This window comes from Tachypleus tridentatus, chromosome 7 (genome assembly GCF_004210375.1).
Source record: "Tachypleus tridentatus isolate NWPU-2018 chromosome 7, ASM421037v1, whole genome shotgun sequence".
Classification (NCBI taxonomy): domain Eukaryota; kingdom Metazoa; phylum Arthropoda; class Merostomata; order Xiphosura; family Limulidae; genus Tachypleus; species Tachypleus tridentatus.
Window position 1 is genome coordinate 143,159,234 of NC_134831.1, and position 13,321 is coordinate 143,172,554.

Genomic DNA, 13,321 nt, shown 5'->3' on the forward strand with positions numbered 1-13,321 from the left:
CAGGCTTTATGTTTTCATAAGAAAAATATATTATTTTTTATTGATTGATGAAAATTTAAGAAATCTGCATATTATCGAATATTTGATGTCTAAAATTAAATACCAAATATGAAGGTGTGAATGGTGGTTTCTCTTTTTCAAAACATGATAAATAACTCACTTTTATATTTTATAATATCTACAAGTAAGTATTTTGCATGATCGTTTCAAAAATCAAAAATGTTTTATTACATTAGTTACTGCTCTTATTTTGGGAAGATTAAGTTGATAAATATTTTTAAAAATAGTTTACGTATACTAATACTAGTATAAAAATTAAAATTTTAATTATTATTCAAATAACTACAAAAGTCTGAAAAATCAACCCATTTTAATTTATTTCCTTTTCGACTAGTTTTCCTCTTTTCATGAAAAAGTTCTCTTTAATGAAAAAAATTAGCTATACAGTAATTATTAGTGAAATTCTCAGTGGTAGAATTATTAGAATGTTGGTTTAATCCGTAAAGCTATAATGTTCTTAGTTTCAAGATGTAAAAGTTTTCTCGTTAAAGACTATTGGTGTCTTCATTAGAAATTTCTAATGCAGTTATCTTAACATTGATAAAAGAGTGAATCCTGAAATGTTTTAATCCACAGAATTCATTAAATTGTTTTTAACTTGAGATATATGTAAATGTATATGTATCTGCAATGGGTTTGAAGTTTGACTCTCATATTCCATGTTACATTTAGTACATGTTAATAGAATAATTACATTTTTTATTTTACAAAATACATTTGTATAAGTAATAAAGTGAAAAGTATTTAGAGCAAGAAATGTGAGACATATTTTGCTATTACATTTTGTAATATTTGCAGCAATATAATTACTATAATCAGTTCGCTAGGTTTAGTTATGGTTCATAATATGTCATTAGTTTAGGCTAACATTGAACAATGTTATGAAAAAGTGCACTATAGTCAGTGACAAATCACATACATTGAATATATTTCATTGAACATTAATACATTTTGATAAAGTTAAGTAAACAAAATCAGTGGGTGTTTGCACTTGATTTTTTAATCCTTCAACTTGTATTCAGTTTTGTACTGCCTGATTTTAGTGATAATACAGCAGATAGTCATGTTTGTTTGTGAAAAGTTTTTAGGTGTTGTGTCCATTCCATAGAGATGTAAAAACTAAAGAAGTAAATAGAAAAATATAATAAAATTTTAACGGAAAGTAGAGATCGTCGTTTATTCATAGACTAGGTTTTTGTGTAATTGTGTTGTAGTATTTATTTTCTTTTGGATACTTCTTGTAGCAATGTTACAAATAACCAACATCTTTACCTTCTGTTAAAGGTTTAATTTTTTCCAATTCATTATTATTAAAAACTGTATTAAACTGACTGAGATTCTGTAATTTCTTACCTCATTTTTCCATAACAATTAGGCTTTCAATTTACATAAAATGTAAATTATACTTTTTTGATGCTTTAGTAGAAAGTAGAATATTGAATAATCCTAAAGACTTACAAGGACAGGAAAGTAACAGTATACGAATCATAACAAGTTATGCTGAAGTATGTAGATACAATAATTATAGTATATGGAGAGAAATATTTAGCTCTACGCACTGTCACTGGATGAAATAATAAAAAAAGGTGTTTCTTTAATGATTAATAAACTGGAGAGTCAATTCGAGAAGATTCATAAGAACGTGATTTTATCATCAAATAGTATCGTGGTTTTGTAAATTGGTATAAAATTGTATTTTTAAATAAGGAAAAGTATTTTACCTTACAATATTTTCATGAATATTTTGTAAACAAGCTACTATTTGATATAACATTCTCTATTCACTGCAAATATTTTTATGAATAAAGATAAGGTCTTGCTGCCACTATTAATAATATGTTTCAAGAAGAAACTGTTTATGTTGCTATGAACATTTGCGATATGAAGTACGTTGAAAATATCAGTACATGTGCGTTAAAAGCAGAACTTAACATTGCATTATTGAAGACCTAGTGATATGAAAGGTTATGTACGTGTTACAAAAAACAGTACTTGTTAAGGGCAATTTGTGCTTTTTTTATAGTTTAACAACATGGAACAATTTCATTTAGGAAGTTTCGATATAAAAAAAATATATCAAAAGGTATTTCGCTTCTTTCAATTTCTTTTTGAGAAGGTTGTAATACCTTTTGTTTGGGCAGAAGTTTCAATATAAAAAAATATATCAAAAGGTATTTCGCTTCTTTCAATTTCTTTTTGAGATAGTTGTAATACCTTTTGTTTGGGCAGAAGTTTTAGAGTAACTACATAAAACTTACATACAGGGTGAAGCAAAAGCTGCAATGCAGCTTGTACTATAACGTTAGTACAATTAGTGTTCTACGATTAACATTAAAGTAAACATTAAGAAGGTAACTGAACCCATTTTACTTGCTATTTTTTCAGAATGATAGATAAAAAATAAACTCTAAATTATTCAACTCTATAGTTAGTTTTGCTCCACCCTCTATTAAATGTCACATTAATGAAAAGAAGGAAAACATTACAACAACATTTCTCCTTCAGGTTACATTTACAGCATCCACTTAAGCACATGAGATACAATAGACAAAATACTTTGCTTCATTCGATATAAAGAAATATGTTTATCGTAAAATATTATAAAATACAATAATTGAAAAAATACGTTTTTGCTAAGTAGTCTTAAGATAACCATCTGATGAAAACACTTACGCGTCATTTTTGAGAGTATGTGCAACGCTAAAAAGAAACAAAACCTTCATAGTTCATCAAGACTCAAAATTAAAAGTATTTAAATAGGATCAGATGGTTTTTGACATCTAGCAAATCTAGCAGTTTATTCTTCTGATTTTATAGACGCGGGATAAAATGAATAAGAATCTATTTTAAAAGTATAAAAAAGTAGCGTTAAAAGGAATATTTATGTTTGTAAGATATACCTGGTTCACTTCTATAATACAAGAAAAGAAAACAGTTCCGAAAAAGGTACTGGTTTCTTATTATTGACATTACATTTGTTCTTCGTGTGTATAATTAAATCGAGGGACAAATTGAGGGAGAAGAAACTTTGGATGTATCAAAAGCCTCCCCCACCCCGCAGCACTGCTACTAAAACTAGATTAACATAGCCGTAAAAGAAGTAAGGTTATACAGAAAGTTATGCGATTAAGGAAGTTTGCTGATCTGTAGAGTGACTAAAATAAATTTTTAAAAAATCGGAAATGCAGTAAGAAAGCTAACTTCCAGTTATGTTTGGGTTAAGGGACTGTAAAATACATGAGATAAGAGAACACTGATTCAGAAAAATGAAGACACAACAAACTATAATAATGTAAATAGAATTATAGTTTAATTGAGACATGACAATAGAGATACAATGGGGCTCAAAAGCACGATGTAAAATGATTGTTTTAGAAGAACACACGTGTTCGAAAGTGAAATAACATTACAGACCAGTAGAACCTGAAATGGGATAACAAAACTGTAAAAATAAAACATATAGAGTAATAGACCTGTCTAAAAACCGGAATAGGGTACACAATCTGTGAGATAAATGAGATAGGCACAAGGACAAACGGTGAGGGGAGTTAAATAGGCTGAACATGCTGTGTGACAGTCAAGAAAGGGCAACAAACCTGTTACTCAGGTAAAATATGTTTTCAAAACTACAAGTCTTAGAAGCTGTAATTATGATAAACGCTTATTAATTGGAAAACTACGGATATTTGATCAGGAACATTTATAGATCTCGAACATTACAGCCCGCTTAACTTTAATGCATTAACTTCGGATGTTAGTATTTCTACGAAGACTTTAAATATCTTCGTCGATAAAAAGTCAGCATGTAAGCGGTGTGAGACCAGCTGAGAATAGATAGCTAGTTAGCTTAAGCGAAGTGTAACGATATAAGCTCGGAATTAATTCACTCGTCGTGCACCTGGACCATCAATAAGATATTCATTTCCAGACCAGATAAAAGACTGAGTTTATATAAACCATTATTTTTAGTAACTATTTGTAACAATCGCTATTATAAATTGTATTGCTCTTTGTATATTAAAATATACTTGCGTTAAGAAAGAGAAATGTGTGTATCAAACTTGTTATCAAATATCATTATTCTGATACATATTGATATTCAATTAACCCTATCCACATGGGTAATTGTTACTGCGTGTGACACAAAGTTTTAGTGTCTTAAATTCAAAATGTTATTAAACTAATTTCTCTTTCCATTTCATATCTTTACTTTATCACTATCCCTTAAAAAGTACGAAATTAAGTGTAAGTTACTCTCTATATAGTCGCCATTGCTCAGAGAGATCACATTTCGTATAATCTTCAACTCTGTTTGGTTACAAAGCTATCAAATAGAAAATCAGAGCTTCCTGCCACGGTCACCTGTCACATCCCCTCTTCCATAATTCGTTAATAGTTCACTCTTACATTTAATTATGTATTACCTATAACTGATAACAATGCAAGGTATTCATCTATCAAGTGACGTATTGTATAACGTTATGTTCTGAACCGTTAAATGTCAGTTTCACTCGAGTGGCCCGGCATGGCCAAGCGTGTTAAGGCGTGCGACTCGTAATCTGAGGGTCGCGGGTTCGCATCCCCATCGCGCCAAACATGCTCGTCCTTTCAGCCGTGGGGGCGTTATAATGTTACGGTTAATCTCACTATTCGTTGGTAAAAGAGTAGCCCAAGAGTTGGCGGTGGGTGGTGATGACTAGCTGCCTTCCCTCTAGTCTTACACTGCTAAATTAGGGACGGCTAGCACAGATAGCCCTCGAGTAGCTTTGTGCGAAATTCAAAACAAACAAACAAACAGTTTCACTCGGAGTACGAACAGTTTTCCTGTTATAAGTTAACGGCTGTCTTGGATGGGTTTGTAACAATTATTGTCGTAGAGTTAGGAAGCCAGAAAATTTTAAAGAAGTAAGGGAAATCGTCTAACTTTTACGCGTTATTAGTTTATATTGCCTGGAGCATTAGTTGATTAAATAAAAATTATTAATTGAGATACTATGAGTGGTATAAAAATTTGGGGTTAACTCTTTTCGACAGTCGAAAGCAAGAAAAAACATTTTATAAGTATTTTATTTCTTGTTGTTCATGTTTATTCTTTATGTATAATTATAAAAGCAACTAGAATGTAAAAATTAGGCTATTTTAGATTAGGTACGATTAGATTAACCAAAATAAATAGTAATAAAATAAAATTGTTTCACGAGGTATGCACACGAGCTGCTTGTACTAGTTGTAGTAGTTGCTCGTGGGTAATGTAATTCAATAGTGTGATGTAAGCCACACGTGACCCGAGTGATTTACAACTTATAGTTGGCAATAAAATAACAATTAGGATAAACAAATTGGTTTTAGATTACAGTATGAAGTCTTTATAGGGAAAGAAAAAGAAGATAATTTATATTTTTTCGACTTTTGTTTTGGTGGTTAAGAGGTCAGTCAGATTTGCCATTCCCTTTTGAGTTATAGCAAATATCATATAAACTGTCAAGTTTTACTGAAACAAAGTTTGAACTGATATATTTAGGAGGTGTTAGGTATTACATTAAGGAAGTTTGAGATTGTTTTTAGATAAGGAGAATTATTTTTAATTTTAACATGCAAATTACTTTGCACATGAACTATTCAAAACAAACACTGAATATATATTTGTGGGAAAATTTTTATTTTACTAAAATACTTAGTTAAAAATATAATTTTTGTATGTTGAAGACTTATAATATTAAGTAAAATACTGCTACATTTTGTAAAGATATACACATTATATTGAAAGTTAAAAGTATTAAATCTACAAAGTCTTTAAACGAGCACATAGAGATAACATGGCTGGTCATATGACTTCGGATTTGCTTTTCTTGATTTAATAGATTTATAAAGTTTGAAGGTGATGGAAAATTTGTTTTATTACACGGAAGTTAACCTGTGATAAAGAATAACATAATATATGTTTATCAGTTTCATTTTTTTCTAATCTTTCGAAACGCTTTCCTAGAACATATAAGAATTACTGAAAAAGGAAATTCCTGAGCACGCATTTTTTTCTTCGTGCGATGTTCACAAAATATATGGCATTTCTGTTTGTATGTTGTTTTATTAGAATCGTAATGATACCTTAAAATTAATAAGTCTTTAGAAACCGGAAGATTTTGTCATCAAGTACAAAACTATACGGTGGGATATTTGTGGTCTGCCCATCATGGGTATTAAAACTCGTTTTTAACATTAGAAACACTCAGAGTTACCGTTTTGCCTGCCTATGCGCTTCCTATGCGAGGCAGTGTAAATTTACCAATTCTTTTCGGTGTTACGCTGATGTAGTTTGGTTAAACTCAAATCATGGCCAGAAAACCTGTAGTAAGACTATTTTATAGTGATTTGAACATAGTTTACTAACGATATCTCTAGTTTAGTTACTATTAAATTAATTTAGACAGACTTAAGCAAGCTTCCTTAGTTAGGCTGCATTTCACCCAATTTTTATAAGGCAGTGGTGAGCAACTCGTCAAATTAAATTACTTTTGTTAATAAAACACGAAAAGAACGTTTCATGCAACAGCCCTTCATCAGGTTTCTTGTGAGGATAAAACTCTTAATACAAGGTTTAACTTGGAAAAACAAAACACAAGTAACACGAAGATAGAAGGTTCAAGAATAGGTTCCTGAGCTTCAAATGAGCTAAGGGGAAATGATATATATATAAAAACAAATTGATATTAAAATTTGTATAAATATACTAAATCGTTGCAGATCAACTAAATCAAAAGAGAAAAAAGTAGAACAAGAATGAATGCAACAATGTAAGCAAATGAATGAACATATGCATTGGGTAATCTTCTTTAAAGGGATACAACAATAAACTGTAAGCAGAAAAATAATAATAGTGTAGCAAAAGTGAATGACTAAAGTGGAAGGCCCGGCATGGCCATGTGGGTTAAGACACTTGACTCGTAATCCGAAGGTCGTGGATTCGAATCATCGTAACACCAAACATGCTCGCCCTTTCAGCCATGGGGGCGTAATAATGTGACGGTTACTCCCAATATTCGTTGGTAAAAGAATAGCCCAAGAGTTGGAAGTGGGTGACGGCTAGTGCAGATAACCCTCGTGTAGCTCTGCGCGAAATTCAAAACAAACTGTATGAAATGAAAGCATTATTTGTCAAGTATGTGTATACAAAACGTTACAAAAACCTCTTTGATAACCATTCATTCATCATAAAGACTTGAGAGAATAGGTATTTAATTCTTAATTCGATCTCTTTTAAATCTTATAAACTTTTAATCAGGTATTTAAACTTTTTCTAGTCTGAGAGATCATAGTAACATCTCGTGACAAATTACATTAAACATTTTGTTTTCCTGGCGTTAAGGATTTTAAACGTACTTCTTATACATTTTTGATGAGTCTAACTAAGCTTTCATTCTAAATAGACTGTAAACATACAAAGTATTTACCAAATTGGATTAGACGTATAGTTGACGAGTTCAAGTGAACGATACACAGCTATCTTTCATTTTGAACTTTAGATCACAAAACAACTATTCATTAAACCTCTGACTAAAGCAGTTACTCAGGAATTGCATATCACTCTTATAACGTACCTACCAGATGCGTAGATCCTGGGGGAAATGGGGTATACATCCCCTCCTTCGTTTTAGGTGGGGAGTATGGTGCATACAATTATCCCCCCTACAGTTTGGTCTGTTGGATTGTTTTATTGCATCACAGACCTAAAATTCTCGTGTTCTTACCAATCGAATTACATAATTAGGCCTAGATGTAGGCTTTTTCTATAGCCGAAATGTACATCTTTAATATAGGCTTGCTTCTAAGCTTTTCGATCTAAGCGATAGTTCGTAAGTATCAGTCAGTAGGCCTAAGTATACATGCAAGTATCGTGGCGACAAGATTACTCTATGACTGCATGTTTACAGCTTTCATGTTCTCATAATCAGAGATTACCAATTTGTAAATTGAAGAATCCACGTAAGTGGTTGCAAAAAATCATCCCCCATCGGATGTAAAATAATCTACACCCCCTGGTACCTACAGTAGAAAATGCGAAGTATGTTTGATTGCAGTTCGTACCGAACCTTAGATCCTTGGTTACCCAACGTTAAGCCTCACCTGGCCTAAAAAGTTAGTTTTTCTGAGCATGTGACATTTTCTTAAGAATTAGAAGAAACAAAAATAAATACTAATCAATGATGTCGAGAAACCCACTTGTTGAGAGATTTTTATACGCAAAAACGGCTCGTTTGGGTTGAGAAAATATTTTACATAGAAGAGCGAACAACGTTTCGACCTTCTATGTAAAATATTTTCTCAACCCAAACGAGCCGTTTTTACATATAAAAAATAAATACTCATAAGTTTCTTAATATACTTTATTATATAAGGAAATTAAAATAATACTTTTAATAATTTGGTTTAAAAAACTAAAAAAAAAATGTAACTTAAGAAAGTAAAGTGTGATATACAATACGCATGGAGTATATTCACAAAAATAACAACTACAGAGAACAAACACAATGTATACGACTTCATCTTATCCCAAACAGCCTGATGATCCCTCGTGCTAAATAAAAGGTCTCGTTATGACTGAATAAAACAGATATAGCGTATGTGATATATTTTTAAACATTATTCTGGATTTTCAAGCACACGTCCTCAGAAACAGTCGACTCATGTCATACGTGTTACGTCTTTTACTGATTTTAACCGACTTCATAAGCCAGCTTGTACCTGGACCCTTTGAAGTGTTCAAGAAAATTTTAGGGGTAAGTTCAGTACTTTGAAAATATTTTGGCATGTAATTTTCATTGTTGAAAGAGTATCCTTACTAGTATTTTCTTTTGAATGAACAGAAACATTTGTTTGTATTATTTTTGGTAACCTAGTTTTTAGTGTTTGATTTTAGCGAAATTTTATTATTAATTCGAGTATTATGTTTGATTTTTCATACAGATTTCACTGATAATAAGTGAGTTACTATTCAAAACTTAATAGATCAGGCAAGGGGTTCCCAAACTGTGCGCCCCATGGCGCCTCGAGATATTTCAAAATTTCGAGGGATACACAGCAATATTGTCATCTGTTGGACACCGCGCGAACGACTCTAGGTAATTCATAGTTTTAACATTAGATTGCGCTACATTCCTTTCGATGACGTTCTCGAATGTTTCAGATTTGTTTTTGTTTACTTGTACTTTCGACATCGTCAGTAACTTCTCAATTTTTTTCGTTTCTTAGATTTTGTATATACACTTCTGACCAAAATCTTAAGGGCAATGAACATAAAGAAAAAATATGCATTTTCCGTTGTTAGACACAACCATTTATTTGAGTTGAGCTTCGAAAGATGAAAATAAGAAAAGGGAAAATAAAAATAAAAATTTTTTTAGCATTTAATAGGGAAAATGTGAACAGTTTTAAATTAGCTTAAATACTAGCTGGTTAAAAGATTAAGACCACACCAAAAAAAAGTCCTAAACAGGGTAGAAAATTCCCAACAAGAGGTTTTAGTAGTGAGTTGCATGACCGTCATTACGAATAACTGCAAACATTCGCTTTGGCATGGTCGATATAAGCGTTTGCAGAAGTCTGGCTGGAATGTTATTCCAAGTGGTGAAGATGGCTTCACGAAGATCATGCACTGTTTGGAATTGACGTCTATTTCTATAGACTTCCCTTGCCATCCACCCTCAAACATTTTCAATGGAGTTCAGTTCGGGCGAACACGCTGGATGGTCAAAAAGAATCACGTTATTCGCCATGAAAAACTCCTTTGCCCTGCGGGCATTGTGGATTTCAGCATTGTCCAACTGAGAGACCCAGTCATTTCCACACAAGCGAGAGCTTTCAGTCCATAAGGATGCTCTCTCCAACATACCAATGTAGCCAGCTGCTGTTTGACGCCCCTGTATAAACTGAATCTCCATTGTTCCATGGAAGAAGAAAGCACCCCAGATCATGATGGAACCTTCTCCACTGTGTCGTGTAGACAATGTCTCCGGTGGTATCTCCTTGTCGTGCCAATAACGTTGGAAGCCACCATCCACGTTAATTTTTTTCTCATCAGAAAACAAAACCTTCTTCCACTTTTCTACGTTCCATGTTTGGTGCTTCTCAGCAAAGTTTAACCAAGCTGTTTCGTGGTGTGAAAGTAGGTGTGGCCTTTGAAGACGTTTACGTTTTTTTAAAGCCATTCTCTCGTAGATGTCTTCTTTTCTTCTTGAGCTGCATTCTGCGTCCGTAAGGGCCTTAATCTGGTTGGACGATCGGCTGGTGTCTTTCCGAACAACCCGTCGAATCCTCCTGCTCAACGCCGGCGAAATATTCTTGGGCCGGCCACTTGAAATTCTCGTTCCGTATCCCTCAGGGTGTTTTAAGAAATTTGCAACAGCAATTTTACAATGCTCAGTCTCACCAGCGATGGCACGTTGAAAGAGACCTTGCTTTTGCAGCTCGACAATTCTGCCACGTTCAAACTCTGTTAACTTTTTAGCCTTTGCCATATTTTTACCCAATGTAACAGATGTCAGTGGGAGATGTTGACAACGCTAATGCTTGAACACAAATGACTAAATTTCGTTACGTGCTTACCGATTAACACTTCGTTTCAGTATGGTCTTAAACTTTTCACCAGCTAATATTTAGGCTAATTTCATAGTATTCACATTTTCCATATTACAGTAAATTCTAAAAAAAAATATTTTTACTTTTCTTCTTCTTTTTTCATCTTTCAAAGCTCTACTAAAATATTCGGTTGAGTCTAACAACGCAACATGCATATTTTTCTTTATGTTCATTGGCCTTAAGATTTTGGACAGCAGTATAATGGCCGTCGACTCTCCGAGTCCGTCAGTAATTGAAATAACTAAAGGGTGTTGTGATCAAGTGTTTAGAGGACTAGGGAAGTTCAGTGAATTATTTTATTGATTTTCAGTTCTTATGCATAAAAATGGAAAGAGTGTTTCATCATTAATAAGAAGTGTGGGAATGAAAAAAGGATGGCGAACTACAGACCAGTGGCAAAATTGTAAAGAAACGGATATGTGACGATAGTTATCTGGATTTTGGTTTTACTTCGGTAGATGCTAATCATGAAGAGTGTCCGCAGTGGGTATTATGTCTAAAAGTTTTGGCTCCAGAGTTCATGCTTTCAAGTAAACTAAAACAGCATTTAAAGACCAATTATTCCAACATGGCTAATAAATCTCCTGATTATTTTACCAAAGTGTTAAAACAATTGAAAGAATAAAAAGATACGTTTTTGAAACAAGCATCAATACCAAGTAATGCTTTGTTAGCATCCTACAAGGTAGCATATACAATCGTGAAATGCAAAAAGCCTCACACCGTCGCAGAAGAACTGATTTGACCGGCTGCAGATGAACATTATAGTTGGTGAATCTGCGGGAAGACTACTTTAAAAGGTGCCTTTATCCAACAACACAGTTAGTCGTAGAATCCAACACGTGGACGAAGATCTCAACGATCAGCTAATTGAAAAATGAAATGGAAGGAATTCGGGTTACAGTTAGATAAGGAGACGGATAGTAACAAGAATGCTCACGGTTCGTGAATGGTGACAAAACTGTGGAAGACCTTCTCGTTTGTAAAAGTATCACTGCAGGTACAAAGGCTCAAGACTTGTTTGAGATCCTTGACACTTTTATGTGTGAAAACAATCTAGACTGGACTAAGTGCATTGGTGTCTGTACCAATGGTGGTTACTCTATGTATGGCTATTATGGAGGATTGCAGACACTCATACAAAGCAAAGCTCTTGATGCCCTTTAGACCCACTGCATAATCCACAGGGAAGCCCTTGCATCAAAGCACCTGAGTCTTCCATGGAACCTAGTCCTGGAAAGTGTGTTGAAAGTGGTGAATTTATAAAACTCACTCACAGAAGTTGGGTTTTCGGCGGTTGCTGTGACAGAAAGCAAGTATTGCACGAAAATCAATGTGGAACAGGAAATGAGGATGGTGGTGTCCAATCTGATTCCAAGATTTGAGAAGCTGTACAGTGCCCAACAGGCTCACATATCTCATTAGTAATTGTAGTTATTTAAAAATTAAATAAAAATATTTTTATTTTCAATTTACGTGTATTATTCTTTCAAACGGTATTGAATTGTTAGGACATAAATAATTAAGTATTAGGTTGTTTGCACCTAACTACTTCATAAACTGTTCGATTTTCATTTTTGCCTATGAGCGCCGTGAAGAAAATTGCTGAGACACTAAGAGCGCCGTGAACCGAGAAAGTTTTGGATACGCTACATTAACCAACAGAGGTACTTCATGACAAGAAGCTCTAGTCTGGAGTTTACCCTAACTCTGAAATTTCCAGCCTCCAGGATTGCTCCAACTCTGAAATTTCTTGTTTCCATAATTATTCCAACTACAAGGTTTTTTGTTTCCAAAGCTACTCCGACACTATAATTTCAGCCTTCATGGTTACTCTGGCCAGATGTTTTGGGCAAAATAGACATCACAATTTTTAAACTTGTGCTTGGGTATCTGACTTTAAACGAAACAGCAACTATCTAGAACTTCTTGAGGTGAAAACACAAGGTTGTTAAATATAATTTGCTATCAGATAACAACAGAAACAACACTCTCACTATTTTTGCTTTCGTATTTATTACTTTTAATTATTATTCAAGCAACTACTAGTTTCCTAATTCCGAAGAACTAAAATAAATATATACTTTGACACAACATTCTTAGATGGAAAAGGATTATTTTCTCTAATACTTTTATAACAACTGTCAAAGAAATAATGATGAAACAACAATATGAAGACGATCTGTTTAGAGTATTATTATTATTAGTTATATTCAACAACCAACCATAACATGTATTGAAATATCTTCATAATTACCTCATTGATTTGTTTCATTAGTTCCTTTAAAACAGCAGCTTTGTCATCCAGGACTATTATTGCAAAACCATAGATACATGAAAAGACCATCAAATCTAATTCATGAATGATAAAATCAAATAAGTTACAAATTGCACAGTACAGTTCACAATAAATAAAGTGGTTATAATATTTATACCTTGCATAAAACAGGTCACAATAAAAAATTGGTTTTCGCGTTGCACAGTAAATGTTACAGATATTCAATTCTCTAACGTAACATTTGTGTGGAAGCACTACCAAGTTCGTGAAACTTCTTAACAGCTACTCTCAGCAATACTGTTATTTTCTACTTCAATAGTAACATCAGAGTTAGTTATTACATGTTCATTA